Source organism: Manacus candei, unplaced genomic scaffold (genome assembly GCF_025592945.1).
Source record: "Manacus candei isolate 608988 ecotype Guabito, Panama unplaced genomic scaffold, ASM2559294v1 h1tg000014l, whole genome shotgun sequence".
In the NCBI taxonomy this organism is placed as follows: domain Eukaryota; kingdom Metazoa; phylum Chordata; class Aves; order Passeriformes; family Pipridae; genus Manacus; species Manacus candei.
The window spans coordinates 9612761-9628410 of record NW_026138062.1 but is presented as its reverse complement, the minus strand read 5'-3'; positions in this window follow the sequence as shown (position 1 = coordinate 9628410).

The window sequence follows — 15650 nt, the reverse complement described above, 5'->3', positions numbered from 1 at the left end:
GGAGGCTCAGGGGAGATCTCATCGCTCTCTACAACTCCCTGAAAGGAGGTTGCAGCCAGGTGGGGATTGGTCTCTTCTCCCAGGCAACTATCAGCAAGACAAGAGGGCATGGTCTCAAGTTGTGCCAGGGGAGGTTTAAGTTAGATATTAGAAAGAATTTCTTTACAGAGAGGGTGGTCAGACATTGGAATGGGCTGCCCAGGGAAGTAGTGGATTGTCCATCCCTGGAGATTTTTAAGATGAGACTGGATGTGGCACTTAGTACCATGGTCTAGTAACCACAGCAGTAGGGGATCAAGGGTTGGACCTGATGATCTCGAAGGTCCCTTCCAACCCAGCCGATTCTATGATTCTATGATTCTAAATACAGATGAGGAGACCCATTGCAGAATAGTGTAATCACAGTCAGCACCTTCCCATCTCTTTTCCTTTTTCTCTTTCCATTTGAGAGTACAGAAACCTCTTCCTAATGCAATGCCCACATACTGTAAAGTGTTTTTACATGTAGGTATATTTTTTAGGTGTCTAACACTTACTGGGTGCTTTCTAGATGAATATAAATCTTTATAAAGAGTAATCACATAGGTGGAATAGACTACAACTGCCTTCCGCATGTGTGTGCCTTTGACGCACAAGATAGGATTATGGTCCAACCATAGTAGGACATGATTTTTCTTTTTCTAAGGGTTGATCACCATGATCTTTAGTGATGAAAGGCAAGGAATCCAAGGGAAGTAAAATTTGTTAAGTGTTTTTGTTTTGGATGATCAGCACAGGATCACATGTGAGCAGTTACATTACATAACAACTACTTCTAAATTACTCTGGAGAAGATCTTAAATATACATTCCCTCAAACTACTTTCACACAATAAATAGGTTTTTAATAAAAAACAAAATTTTAAAAAGAAATAGATCCATTAGAAAATACAATTATATGTTTCACAGGTTAACTAACAAAAGTGTCTCTCAGGCTATGTGTACATAACCATCTACAGGTCTTTTTCAAATTGATTAGCCATAAACCATCATCTGAAAAGCCTGACGCTATTAAAGGCGTGTGTGAATGTCTCTTTCTTTCAAGGTTCACTACAAGTATGTTAAGTATCTTTGTCTTGTTAAACAGGACCTTCATGAAACATCACAGTGATGCTTTCAGTTAACTGAAAATCTCTAATATATCTAAATCATCACATTTTACTAGAATTGTTGCTTCTGAATTTCTTTTTTTGCTAATGTTTCTGAATTTGGGGTGAACTGATTTTTAAATCTTTATCCAGATTTCCAGATTTCATCCAGGATGAAGTTGTTTCTTTCTTTCTTATCTGATGCTTTCTTCATGTTTGGTAGACATCAGAGCCAAGGAAATCCAAGAAGAGTCAAGGAAATATGACAATAGTCTACTTCTTTCAGTTCTCAGGATTTAGGCCTAGATCCAACCACCTGGAAATATTAATTCATCATTTTCCTTTTGGTGCAAAGACTAATAACAGTTAATAAATTATTAACTTAGTTAAACCGTTTGGCTGCCTACAGGTCTGGATGTACTGCACTATGCAGTTTGTGCACTGCATGCCTCATCTCTTCTCAAAATTATTTTAGGAAAACCATCCCCCTATGTACCTGACAAAAATGGTCCTACTGAAATGAAATGACAATTAAAATCTTTACATATATTTTTTACCTAGATTAGTAGACTTTTTGTAGTGATTTTAGGAGTTTTATAGCCATCATGTGACTCCATAAAATTTTTTACTTCGGACCTTTGTTGTAACTTTCCTGCAAACAAAAAAACTGATCAACCAAGACTCATGATTGTAGTGGAACACAATAATTCTTCCCACCTTTTCCAGATAAAAATGTAGAATATACAGAAAATTCTCCATTCATAAATTATACTTTTGGTTTGTTTCCATTCATTGTTCATACCAACGTATTTATTTTATTTAAAGATATTTTATAAGATAGCTGTCTGCTGCTTCTAACTTAAGGACATGTCAAAACTTCTTTCAGCTCATCATTCCATAACAATGGTAGCACATCTTTTTATGTATTAATTATTACCCTAAAGAACTTAAAGTGGGTAACCACTTATACTGTTCTATCATCTTTATACAGTCTTCTTGCATGCTTGAGTCATACTATATTATTCAGATGACAGAAAAGGCAATTTTGCCATTTCTCCCTTCGACATAAGTACTTTAAATATTTAGAATGTTAGCCTATGGGTGTATTTTAACTATTCCATGACAAATGCAGGATTTTTTGTACCTCTGTCATTGTTATGAAATCATTAGTGTAACTAAGGCAGGTTGAATTATCAATTTGTAGTTCAATGAACATCAATTATAAAACCAAGTTTACAGTTAAACAGACAGTGAAGAGTTATTATGTTTAAAATAGCATTATTTTGAGTTTATGCCATTTTAGTGAAACTACTACATTGTCCCCTAGAAACAAAATGCAAAACATTGAGATGTCTTAACTTTTTGTTGATTTCAGTAACAGTATAAATTGGCAACAACAGTAACTTCCATGTGAATGTTTTTTTGCTTTCTACTCCCTAACAGTGTAAGACTCCAGCCCCAAAAGCTACCGGTTCACGGGACTGGCTATGAGTTTTTATCTACTACATAGATATAGGGTTCTTTAATACCTCGAGATAATGTCAAGAGAATAAGCCACATACTTGTTCCCAAGGAATTTCTTTATTGGTTTTAGGGGAGTAAATAAGGAGACTTGGCCAACGTTCAAAAGGACATCACACAAACTAGACAAAAATGTTCTACTACAACACTGATTCAACATACACTATTAATCCACAACACTCAAGGCAAAATTCAGTAAGCTATCAACACTTAAGGCAAAATCCAACCAATTTCACAACACTTAAATCAAGATCCAATCTCTCAGCTCCAAACCACTCCAAGCATAAAAAAAGGAGCAAAGAAAAGAAGTAGAGGGAGCAAAAAGAGAGAAGCAGAAAGAGAATGAGACAGATTATGCAGCTACCACTGAAGCCTTGTAGAAGACCAACTCTCACAAGTCCAATGACAGGGCTGTGACACAAGGCAAACACATGCCTTTGGTTTTATCTACTCTGGTCCCTGTGGCCAACCTCCCCAGGTGGGGTCTCTGACCCACCAGCCACTCTGGGGATTCCAGGTTGGGATGAGGGGCAGTGTCCTCATTGTCCCTGCCAATCTGAGCTGGGTGAGAGGCTGCAGGAGGTGTGGGGTGCTATACTTTTCCTGGGCTGTTGGTGACTGACAGCTACTCCAGGGCTTCCCCATGTGGGTCCCAGGGGCTGCCATGAGGGATACCATACCACCCCATCTCCATGAGGTTTGACCCATCCCTTCCCCCTCCACACACACACACACTCTCTCACTCTCCCCACAAGTTGGTTCTGACCCAATAATAACTGACCTGGTGTCTAACAAGCATTTTGAAACAATCTTTTAAAAGTAAAAGAATGGTTCCTCAAGGGTGTTGTTTTTGACATTTGTACTTCTATTCAAACTATTTTTTGGAAAATGCTGAATGTTTCAGCATCGTGACAGAATGCATACGCATTTACACAGAGCCTTTATTAATTCCTCTGGGCAATGAATCACTCTTTCTTATAGCTCATCTACAAGGATCTTTAAGAATATTATTGAAGACTTCTACTGCCTTTTAATCAGGTATTTAAATATGCTAAAAAATAAAATAATTGTTTTGGATTTTTCTTACTCATTTCTGCATAAAAATTACAAACTTTCTCCTGTTGAAGCAAATACTAAATCACCTTCTGAATTTCTGAAGCACTTCTTCTATCATACAGAATATAACTTAATATGACACATTTCATGTTGCATAACAAAATGTACTCATTTCCCACATAATTCTACACAGTCACTTACTCTTCCCATAGTAAATCTTATATTTTATTATATCCTTAGTATATTTTAGGATGAGGTTCACAGTCTTGAGTTTATTATGGCTCTGCTACAGAGCGTCATAGTAATTAATTTTTTTTTTGTAGTTTTTGAATAATTTCTCCTTGTTCAAGTAATAGATTGAGATAAAACAAATTTCAGAAAATGGAATTGAAAAGTGGAATTTTAAGAGGGACTCCAAGGATCCCCTACTTTAAACTACCACTGTATAGGCTGAATATCACATACCTATTTCTTTATCAAACTTTCACTTCTAACAGCAGTAGTCAGGTATTTTTTTTTAACTCAGATATGCACCACTATCACAAAACAGAAACTACGTTGTACCACTGGCTTTAAATTTACATCACATATAAGGACAAAGTAAAACATACCTTGAGTCCCACATTTGGCTTCAAATTAGGCAGTAGCAGCCCAATCTCCTGATTCTTTGGTGAATTGTGATTAGGAAATAGTAGATCCCTTCTTCATGAAAACTTTTATTCTGCTATTATAGAAAGAGTAAGGAATCTATTCTTTATGAACACAGTTGAATTATGAAAAAAGTCACTTTTTACTCTGGTAAATTACATATTCTGAATTACATCTGCTTTTCAATAGACTGTTTTCTAAAGCTTGTATAAGTCATAAATATTTTCCATTGATGTATATATATATATTCTTTTAATAATCTTTGTAGTTAGTGATCTGGGTGTTTTGGGTTTTTTTTACTTTCAGAATGTTTACATTTATCTAGTTAAATATAAATATAATTTTTCCCAAGCTTACAATTTTTTTACCACAGAATAAATATACTATTTGCATATGTCTTGTGAATTATTAATGAATTTCTTATGCCTTTTTATCTAGTATCTGTACCAACATTACTACCTCACTTCCTCTGAACATGTATTAAGAAATTTATGATTATTGACCTTACTTCTGCAGCCCACAGATTTTTTCCCCCATTGCAATTTTTTTGCTGCCCTTATCTATAATTTAAGTTAAACCTACTGAAAAATACTGAATTATGAAATCACAGGAAAAAAAACTGTCTGAAAGGGTCTACTGAAAGTAGCTATCTGCTTGAACCTCCTGCTCAAAACCCAGCTAACTTTAAGGTTAGATCAGATTACCTAGTCTTATCTCATTGTATGCTGAACACCTCTGAAGATGGAGATTTCACAGTATCTCTAGACAACCCGTTCTAGTGCTTAACCTTTCTCATCGTGTTTTTTTGCTTTCTTACCCTCACCCTTATATTGTATCAGAATTTCCCTTTGAACACCTTGTGGTCTCTGTCCCTTGTTCTTTCACTGCGAACTCACAAAAAGAATCCAACACCTTTCTGTACCCTTTAGGGGGTACAAGATTGTTATTTAGTTGCCATTTAACTATCTGTTCCTCTAACTGTTCAGCCATGTGGACTCAAATCTGAAAGCTGTTTTCTGATTCTTCAAATTCTACTTTCTTAGAATCCTAACCCTTAACAGTAAGGTCTTCCCAACTAGGAATTATGGCAATACGTGAAATAAAAATTTGAGGTTTTACAATTCTTTTGTTGGAAAGTGTCTGGCATTTTAGTTTCCTTTCACTTAACTAGAACGTGGTCTAATCTCTCAGCAGGAGATATCAGGTAGCAGATAAGCAACAGAACCATCAGAGTCTTTCCAATTTGTTCTCTGACAACTGCATTTCAGAAGGCAAATAGCAAGCCCATGTAGTTCTTGAAAGAACTCTTCTATCCACTTATTTTTGTAATGAGGGTCTGGACGTAGTTGTACTGCTGCCTTACCCGAAACAGTCTGGGAGCAGTATCTGGGAAAGTGTCTGACTGTTGTCTCCTGGTTTCTGGCTCTGCAGTTACCTCAGAACAGTTCGGTAGTATTTTTACCTCAGCTTTAGCCACTGACCTCAGAAAATCAAATAAACTATAAAATCATATTCTAAGAGGTATAAAGAAAATGGTGGGTTTTAACATCATTATGTGAGTCCTCATGAAAGGCTTTTATTGCTCCTTCATCCTCACTGATGCTTCTACCCCTCCTGCTTCCAGACAGAAGCCATTATTAGCATATGTCATTCTTTTTGGGTGTCACAGGTCTCTGACTAACCTCCTTCAAAGGTGCATTTCTCACTCACCCCACCACCTGCTGGCTGCCCCCGGGGGCCCTGCAGGAGAGGTGGAAATTTCCCCACCAACCCCATGACACGGAGTTGTTGTTCCCCCCGCTCCAAATGTCTCTCAGGCTATTGTGCCTGAGTAAACAGCAGCTCCCTCTGGGTGGGCAACAGTCATATGAGGGTTGGGGGAACCAGCTCCAGCCATCTCCAACCAGCTCCAACTGGCCAGAATCCCAAGAGAGGCTTATTCTGACCCTGCCAGGGCTCTTCTGGTGCTAAGGACCACCAGGGACAGGAAACAGTATAAAATAAGTCTACACATATCCATATTCATGCAATACACTTCAAGGTAAAAGAAGAAAAAAATATAGGCAAGTTTAATGCCACAGTGTCTTAATTAGAAGCTACATAAAGAGTGAACAGCTGAAGTTGGGATCAGCTCTGGGACTTGTCAGTTTAAGATTTTTAAGCCCCTCTAGCAGAACGACAGTAATACTGTTATTTTGGAGAGCATTACACATGGCACATTGTAATCCCACTTGAAACCTGCCAAAAGCTTGTCACTTTTTCTATTAATAAATTTCAGGTATAACATCTTCCTTGTGTAAAGTGCCCAGGCACAGTGTTGAGGCCAGAAGAGTGAGTTATAGCCCTTTAATTAAAGTACAATACTTATTTCAGTATGTGAAACAGTACAAGAGCTTGTGGTTTGCTTTCTGCTTAATTTTGTGGAGTAAAGGGAGGGAAAGCATTCGGAACCACAAAGAGGTGTGTTTCCCAAAATTGGGGGATGCATAGTTAGTCAGTTCCTTAGCAAACCATGGAGTTACAGGGTTATATGCTGAAACACAATATTCAGAAAACAACTGTAGTTACAGTAAATGACATTGTTAATCTACATTCATCAGCATATTTGACAAAGAAATAATTGGGTTTACATGGAGGTTCTAGGTAACGTTATTGACTTAATTATGTCAAAGCATCCTTGTGAGTAGTATTTTAGAAAGTAAAGTAAATCCCTTTTCCAAAAAACCGTGTTTTAGTCACATCAGAAAATGAGCTCTGAATGTAACATCTGTGGCTTAATAGCTGCAATTTGTAATAATACTAATAGTTCTAGTGCAGGTAAAAAAGCACCAACAGAACGTTAAATATTCAAAAGTGTTGTTATATTTTTGAGAGAAAAGAAGACTTTGCTCTAATGTTTATTATTTACTTTGTATCTGGATCTTAAACTATTCAGTGTACTTGCTTATCTGCCTTTTATTTTTGTTTCATTGTATTTTTTTGTATGCAAAAAGAAATATTTCAAAATGAACATGCTGTGGCTGAATTCTTAGCAGTTATGTTAGCATACACTCTTGTATCTCTCTAAAGTGCTAGTGCTCTACTAAAGATAAAGGTGAAAATGTTTTCATTTAAGATAAATAAAAGGTAACCAAAACATTTTTTAGTATTTGGTTATTTTTTATTTCTAAGGATCTTTTTGGACACTTTTTACTCAAGGAAGATAGTAGATTAAGTGGCAACCCCCCATAATTGATATCCAGAACCTGAAAACTTTCTCTTTGCAAGATCTTTGTAGGTGCTTGCAGTGATATATGGAATACACCCTTAAAATACAACATCAGAAAAAGGTAATGAGGGAAGAATTTTACTGATATTGTATTGCTAAGATTCTGCTAAAGAAATATGTTGACTGAAAAGTAGAATACTATGGTTCAGTTTGCTCCTCATCTTGAAAAAAAAAAAAATCTAACCAAAAAAAATAGCCACGCTATAGTTAGTTTGGGGGGAAAGGGGACCTCTCTGGAAGTCCTTCATGCTATCTACTGAAACTAAATTGCTATACAACAAAATCCAGAGATCTATAAGGAATAGATAAAAGGAATGACATGGTGAATATGTTATTCCACTGCAGTAGGAGAGGGAAGACTGACTTCTTCACCAGATTTCCCAGCGTTATTTTGTTGGGTTTTTTTCCTCTTTAATTTTTATTTTAATCTGGTTATTGCTTTATGTAAAACTCATGAATAGACTGAACAATGTGATATTAATGTCCAAAGCCAGTTTTAGTTGCTTGTTACCGCATAATGAATCTAGTGCCTGTAAGCTCAAGAATTCTCCCAATACTTAAAAGCTGTGAAGTTTAATATCCTGCTGTTTCCATACCGACAGCAAATATCTCAGTTAAATAGAGAACAGAATTTTCACATAAATATTTTTTTTTAATTAATGGATTGATAGTTCACCTCACCTACCACTAGAACAACTATGCAATTACTGACCAACTTAAAATTCAGAAAGCTCCCACCAGTTGGTGACAGAGAGGAACTAATATTGATGCTTCAAGGAATTTTAGCAATCAAATTGTCTTTTAGTTTTAAAATAGAAAGACAAAAATGAAACAAACAAAAAAACAGAACAGGGTATCTTTCCTCTTTCTTTGCTGCCAAGTACTTCAAAAGTGAAATCTGCTGACAAGTAAATGACTTTAAAAGATTAAATTTCATGTAGGAAATTATGTGTGTACAGTAATAATTTACCAGAATTTTATTAGTATTAATTTTCTATTCAGAGAAATATTATAGTTATGAAAAATGAAATAAAATGTTACCTAAATATTCCATAATTGGTCTAGAAATTTGACACTAATTAACTAATAAAAAGTCACTGAAATCTGATCCAATGTGCACCATATTGTATGAAACTAAAGACAGTAATTATTATTGAACATCCATGCATGTAAAAAGACCTCAAATAAAAGACCTCTTTTTTATTCTAAAAAAGAATAAAAACCAAACTAAACCAACAAACCCACAAAACAAACAAACAAATAAACAATCAGACTAAAAAAAAAAAAACACTCCAACATAGCCAGAAATCAACATTTCTTCTTCATAATATTTTCAAAAAAGATCAGGGTTTCAAAAGTGGGAAAAAAAAGAAAGAAAGAAAATAAGACCCTAAGATTTTCATGGAGAAATCTAATAGAGGACCAATAAGCACCATTTGAATTAACAGTATGGCTCCTATTTGGAGTAGGAGGGTCCCTAGAAAAATCACTGCTCTTCAACCATTACTTTTGTCAAAAGGTTTGACAAGTATGGGAGAAGTGTTAGAGGCTGTTGAAGTAGGATCTTAAGTTGGAAACATGAAAATTTATTCTAAAGTGATTTTTTTTCTGCTGTTCAAAATCATTAGGTATGTGTGGTAAATTTTTAGTAGCAGGTGATGCAAAGGTGGTTTATGTGCAAAAATGTGGTGGGCTTCCCTGTGTCAGGGAGAGCTAGTTCCAGCTGGCTGCACAATGGACCTACTGCTGGATGCTGGTGGTATCTCTGTGAACACATGTTTAAGAAAGGACAGGAAATGTTGGACAGGCAGAAGAGAAAGGAAGAGGAAACACCAAGGTGAAAGGATAAGGCAGAGGAGGAGGAGAAAAGGGGAGAGGAGGAGGAGGAAGAGAGGACCCAACCTGGAGCAGAGGGATATTTCCTAAAGGAACTATAGTCTACTGGAGAACACAGCTTTTTTTTTTTTTTTCCCCCAAAAGGACTGAATAAAACCCATGGGAAAGCACACACCAGGGCAAGGGATATCTGTAAGAAGGAAGGAGTGGCAATAAAGAGCCACCAACACCTATTTCCCCCTATATCTTATCCTGCTGCTCAGGGAGGGAGTAAGAAAGTCTGGAGTGAAGGTGTGAAATTAAGTTTGGGAGAGTAGGGAAGAAATATGTGGTTTTAATGTTTGTCTAGCTTTGTCCCTACCCAAATCTATTTTACATGGCAATAAATTAAATTAATTTCCCGTAGTATTTGGTAAACAGTCTCCCAGCCTTTATCTCAGTCCACAAGCTTTTTCATCCTATTTTCTCCCCCAGTCTCACTAAGGGAGGGGAGTGAACGAGTGGCTGGGTTGGTGTTCGGCTGTTAGCCAAGGCTAACTACCAAGGCAATAAAAATCTTGTACTGAAATAATCTTACAAGGTAGGCTTAAACTTCGACAGAATTAGTCAGCACTGAAATAAGCACTGTTTAACCAAAAGGTGCAAGTATTTGTCTCAGAATTCCTAAGAATAATGCAATGGTTTACATTTTCCCTTGTATTGATGCTGACTTTGATACATAATCCAAGTTCTGGAAACAGCTGAATCGAAAATACTTGCAATGAATTATCATCAATGACTGGCTTTTTTCCAAAGAATGCATTACCACTGAAGAGATTTACCAATGTCTTTCACTGCTGTAGTGGGTTGACCTTGGCTGGACGCCAGGTACCCACCAAAGCTGCAACTGGACAGAGAAGCCCCACGGGCTGCAAGGGAATCTCAGCTCTAAATGAAGTGCCTGAAACACTTCCTCCCCCTCCTTCTCCGCTGATCTTGGTGTATGTAGAGTTGTTCACATGTTCTCACTCCACTCTTCTGTGGCTGCAATTTCATCTGCCAAATAATTTTTTATTCTCTTCTTAAATATATTGTCACATCGGTGTTACTATCATTCCTGATTGGCTTGGCCTTGGTGAGCAGCAGGTCTGTCCTGGAGCCCACTGGCATTGGCTCTACTGGACATGGGGGAAGCTTCTGACAGCTTCTCACAGAAACCAACCTTGTAGTCCCTCCTTCTACTAAAACCTGGCCACAGAAACCCAATACTACTACACATTACAACTACCTATCACATTACAACTACCTATCATTCGTTTTTGCATTTGCAGGTGAAGATACTTGTCACTGCCTCCTTCATATAGGTGCAAACACATTCACAAACACGTTATTGTAGCCTCTTGTTGCTTGACTACATTGTTTATTTTTGTTCAGTGGCATCCAAGATATCTGCATGGAGATCTAAAAAGTAATAAAGAATTATGGACTCTGTCACGCAGTTTTGCGTACCTCAAAGAGTCTAGAATGATAATCATAGTCTTTGCATAGGCAGTTGAATTTATCACTGGTATTTCTTCTAGTTTAGAGAAAGTAAGTGTAATTTCCCATCTTTTATATTACTGTTTTTTATGAAGATTAAACTTCAGCAGTTAGAGACGTTTTGAATTCCACACCAGCACCACAACCTCCACTCCCCTCTACACTCTCTAAATGGAAGAAAGGAGAGTTAGTTCTTGGAAAGTGTTTTCTTTTTGGTGAAGTCACAAAAAACTGTACTGAAGATCTGGATCTCCACCTCACATAAAGCTGTCCTTGTATTTCCAATAGAACTCCAAAAAGCAACACATGCACGAGAAGCCAGGGGAGACTGAGGAGTTTTCAGGATGTTTAATATTTTAAATCTTTGTATCTGGAGGTGAGGAGTACGGTAGTAAACCAACTCCCACTCCAAGTTTGCTGTTCAAGATTTGTTATTCCAATACTTAGCTAAATCCTTAGGTTTCACTCTGCTAAAGGGAGAAATGGGAGTGATGATTTGCTATGAATTCAGTCTTCAAAATATTTCACAAAATAAAGAGGAAATCTGCAGTATTTAAAATTTTGGGAGTGTGAGAATTACTTTAGTTCACACTATATCACACAAAAAGGAATAATTTGAATTTTCGGTGGGTAAATATTGACTTTTACTGCCATTATATTAATGACATCAATAAATATGAAAGAAGTCATAATTCGGAAACATTTTAGATATACCAATTCTCCATTTCCATAACATCAAAATGGATTAAATTAATTGAATTCTATGTTACCTCTTTCTTGAATAAAAAGACTGCAAGACTGGGCCAAACGGCAAATCATACACTGAACTGCTTATGAATAAAGTACAATTTGTGATTAAATTAGAAAGTTTCTGACATATTAGCCTGTAGAATTTGAACAAGCTACAGAGGTGACAAACATTGTTATTCATTAAGTCCTACTGATGGGTCATTTACATATCCAGGTGTACTATTTTCAGTGCTGATAACTCACACTAGCTTTTCTTAGTAGACAAAACACACACAGATAGTTAAATAACAGAAAACTGATAGAAAATATCTTAGAAATAAATATTTACCTGAAAATGCTAAAGCATTTACACATCTATTACGGTGTTTTAAAAGTGATAAAATAATCTGGTTTGAAGCTTAAATAGTGTTAGCTGTATTCAGGAACAACTCTGTGAGAGGAGTAATGAGAAAAAGGCATCTGAGGATAATGAAGAATTGTATTTGAAGCTAAAACTATCAAGTCTAAGTGCTTATAAATTCATATTTAGACATCAGATATGAAGAACCACAACTTTATACTGTTCATCAACCAGAAGCTTCCACGCAGATAATGAAAGTAAAAAGACACTTTCAAAAATTACCATATAAAGCAGTTCTTCTTGAGAACTTGAATTTGTAGTGTAGAGATTGTTGATTTTTTTTTTTTAAAGTAGGTACTCCTCTATTTTGTCTTTCACTAAACACTACTGAGTTGAGCAAACTTGAGTTGCTACTAAACGTTACTGAGTTGAGCATAACCTTGTATATTATGATGATTTGGGAGATATGTCTCATCTTTGTGTGTTCAAAGCCTGCTTTCTCTCTGGCACAAGGGATAGACAAAAGCAACCTGGCCCAGACTCATTAAGAGAGATAATGGTCATGTCAATGAAGCACAATGCATGTTGTTGTCTAGGATTCAAAGCATGGCTAGTCCTGAATGTAGCCCCGGATTAAGACTCATTACACTTCTCCCTAACTAATAAGTTACATTCCTATAGATATGCTGCATTTAATTGGGAAGTTAGCTCTGTCAGCGGTTACTAAAAAATCATTATAAGAGGCCATAACATTTTAACATGATTTTAAGATCTGATAGTTAAATTAATTATCCTGGTTTTGGAAAAAAAAAAGTATTTCAAATCTCAGTAATGTGTATCTGAAGAGAATTTCAATATAGAAATTTCAGACTTGCAATATCAATCAGATTCAAATACTTGTTATGAAGGAAACTGAGTGTTGTGGTTTCTAAATGGTACTCCACTATTTAGTTCCCCCATTGAGACTCTTCAAACCATGTTACTGCTACATTGCTCCCCCCCTCCCACCCCCTCAGCAGGACGGAGAGGAGAATTGAAGGCACAAAAGTTAGGAACAATTTACTGGAAACATCAATAAGAAAAATAACAGTAACAGCAACAATATTAAAAACAGAAGAGTACAAAAGAGAGAGAGTGATTCACATGTAAAATTCTCACTGTGAGCCTAACCCAATCAAAGCATGCTACCCCAACCAACCCCAACATCCAATCCCTCTGGCTCAGAACTGGCATTACCCCAGCACTCTCTCCACCATACTTACTTGGATGTCCACCCAGACTTTCACTTACTTGCCCTCTTCAAATGCACAGGATGAGAAAATAGGAAGAAAAAACTCATGGGTCAAGATAAAGATAGGGAGATTGCTTATTATTTACCATCATGAACAAAACAAACTCAACTTGAGGAAAATTTATTTACTTTATTGCCAAGTGAAATAGATTCAGGTAATGAGAAAAAAAAGACAAATTATTAAAACAACACTTCTCCAAACCTCCTTCTGCAGACTCCACTACTTCTCTCCTGACTTTTCTACACAGCTCCCCAGAGTGGTCCAGAGTGAGATGGGAGATTGAGTGTTCTGAGTCCAGACCAGCTCCTCTACCTCTCCTTCCTTACAATTTTCTCCTGCTACAGTATGGGTTCCTCCATAGACTGCAGTCCTTTGTAGAGACATCAGGAACTGTCTGTCCCTGGTACAGGGTAACTCTGACCTCTTTTTACATAGACTACCCCTGCAGCACAACTTTGTCAGGTACACCAAATATAGTGACAAAGCAGTGTGAGGAGAACCCATCTGAATGCCTGACTAAGGACCACTTATGTTCTTCTTTCGGATTTCTTTACAGAAATTCAAAATGCCATTAGCATTCTGATACCAGAAAAATAATTTTCACCGAGTTTCACAAAGAACACACATATGTGCACGTGCATGTGGCCCAAACATTCCTAATTTATCGAAAGATAGACTGGGTCATTTCTGGCGATGTAATAGGTTACTTGAAGAGCAAGACGACACATCTTGCTGCCTTCAAGGAGACATTCTTAATTTATTCTGCATGTGCTCTGGAGGTCTGCACTATATGACTTCCATCCTCTGGTTGGGAATTGAGAAATAAGCACATATGAATGATTGCATATCTGAACTTTCTTACCTGTCAATCTTAGAATGCCATCAAAGACTCTACAATGGAAGTACCCATCTCTTTGCTCTGACAGAAAAAGTTTTATTACTTGTTCAGATTTAAATGTCTGTCTTTGATGCCTAAAGAAAGATGGATCCTGTGTTTTTTTTCTTGGATAAATTCTACAAGTAGCGAAACAAAACAACTCAGTTTTTATGGAGTACTATCGTAAAGAAGGTTTTAGTTATCCAACAACATCTACTTCTGCCTTTACCAGTCTTGCTATTATTGTGAAGGGATATGATGCAGTCATATAGTACTTAGGGGCAGGACAGACTTCAGGTGTTAAAGAAGTAACAAGACACACACAAAAAGAAATGTATCTTAATCTCAGTGACGGTTTTAGACCCTAGATGAGAGCATCACTGAAAACGTATTTGTAATAATTATCTCTTTTCATAATACAGTCAGATACTTGGTAGCTCTATGTGACTCATAATCTAAATACATCAAAGGGCAGGAATGGTGTTTTCCTACTGAGCCAAGGTTTTGCACTGTGACTCTAACCAGGAGCTTGGTAGAAGGATGAGATAAAAGAATTTGCTTTTCCTTCACAGTGTTAGCTGCTTCAGCATGTAAATTCTACAATTAAATCAATGCAGGGGATCAGATAAAAAAGTGAGGTTAAATGTAGAAAAATAGTCATGTAACTCTTTTCCACACTGGGAAGAACTTGCTTTCCTTGAATGAAAAACTACTTTATGCATGAATATAAAATAGCCCTGTTGTGAGAATTTTGAACTATTTATATGATCAAAAGAACACCAAGCTGAGTGGTGCAGTTGATTTGCTAGGTGGAAGAGATGCCTTCCAGAGGGACCTAGATAGGTTTGAGGAGTGGGTCCAGATGAACTTCAAGAAGTTCAACAAGGCCAAGTGCAAAGTCCTGCATCTGGGTCAGGGCAGCTCCCAGTATCATGAGGATGAATGGATTGAGAGCAGTCCAGTGGACATGGACTTGAAAATACCGATGGTTGAAAAAATAGATATGAGCCAGTAATGCATGTTCACAGCCCAGAAAGTCAATCATAGCTGGAGGTTCATCAAAAGAAGCATGGCCAGCAGATTGAGGGAGGTGATTCTTCCCCTCTACTCCATTCTCATGAAAACCCACCTGGAGTACTGCATCCAGCTCTGTAATCCCAGGTACAAGGAAGACATGGACCTGTTAGAGCACGTCCAGAGGAGAGCAGCGTAAATGATCAGAGGGGTAGAACACCTATACTATGAAGACAGGGAGAGAGAATTCGGTTTTTCAGCCTGTAAAACAGAAGGGTCTGGGTAGACCTTATTGTTACCTTTCAGTTTTAAAGTGGGCTTATAAAGAAGATGGAGAAGGATTTTTAACCAGGGTCTGTAGTGACAGGACAAAGGGTAATGGGTTTAGACTGAAAGAGGGTAGA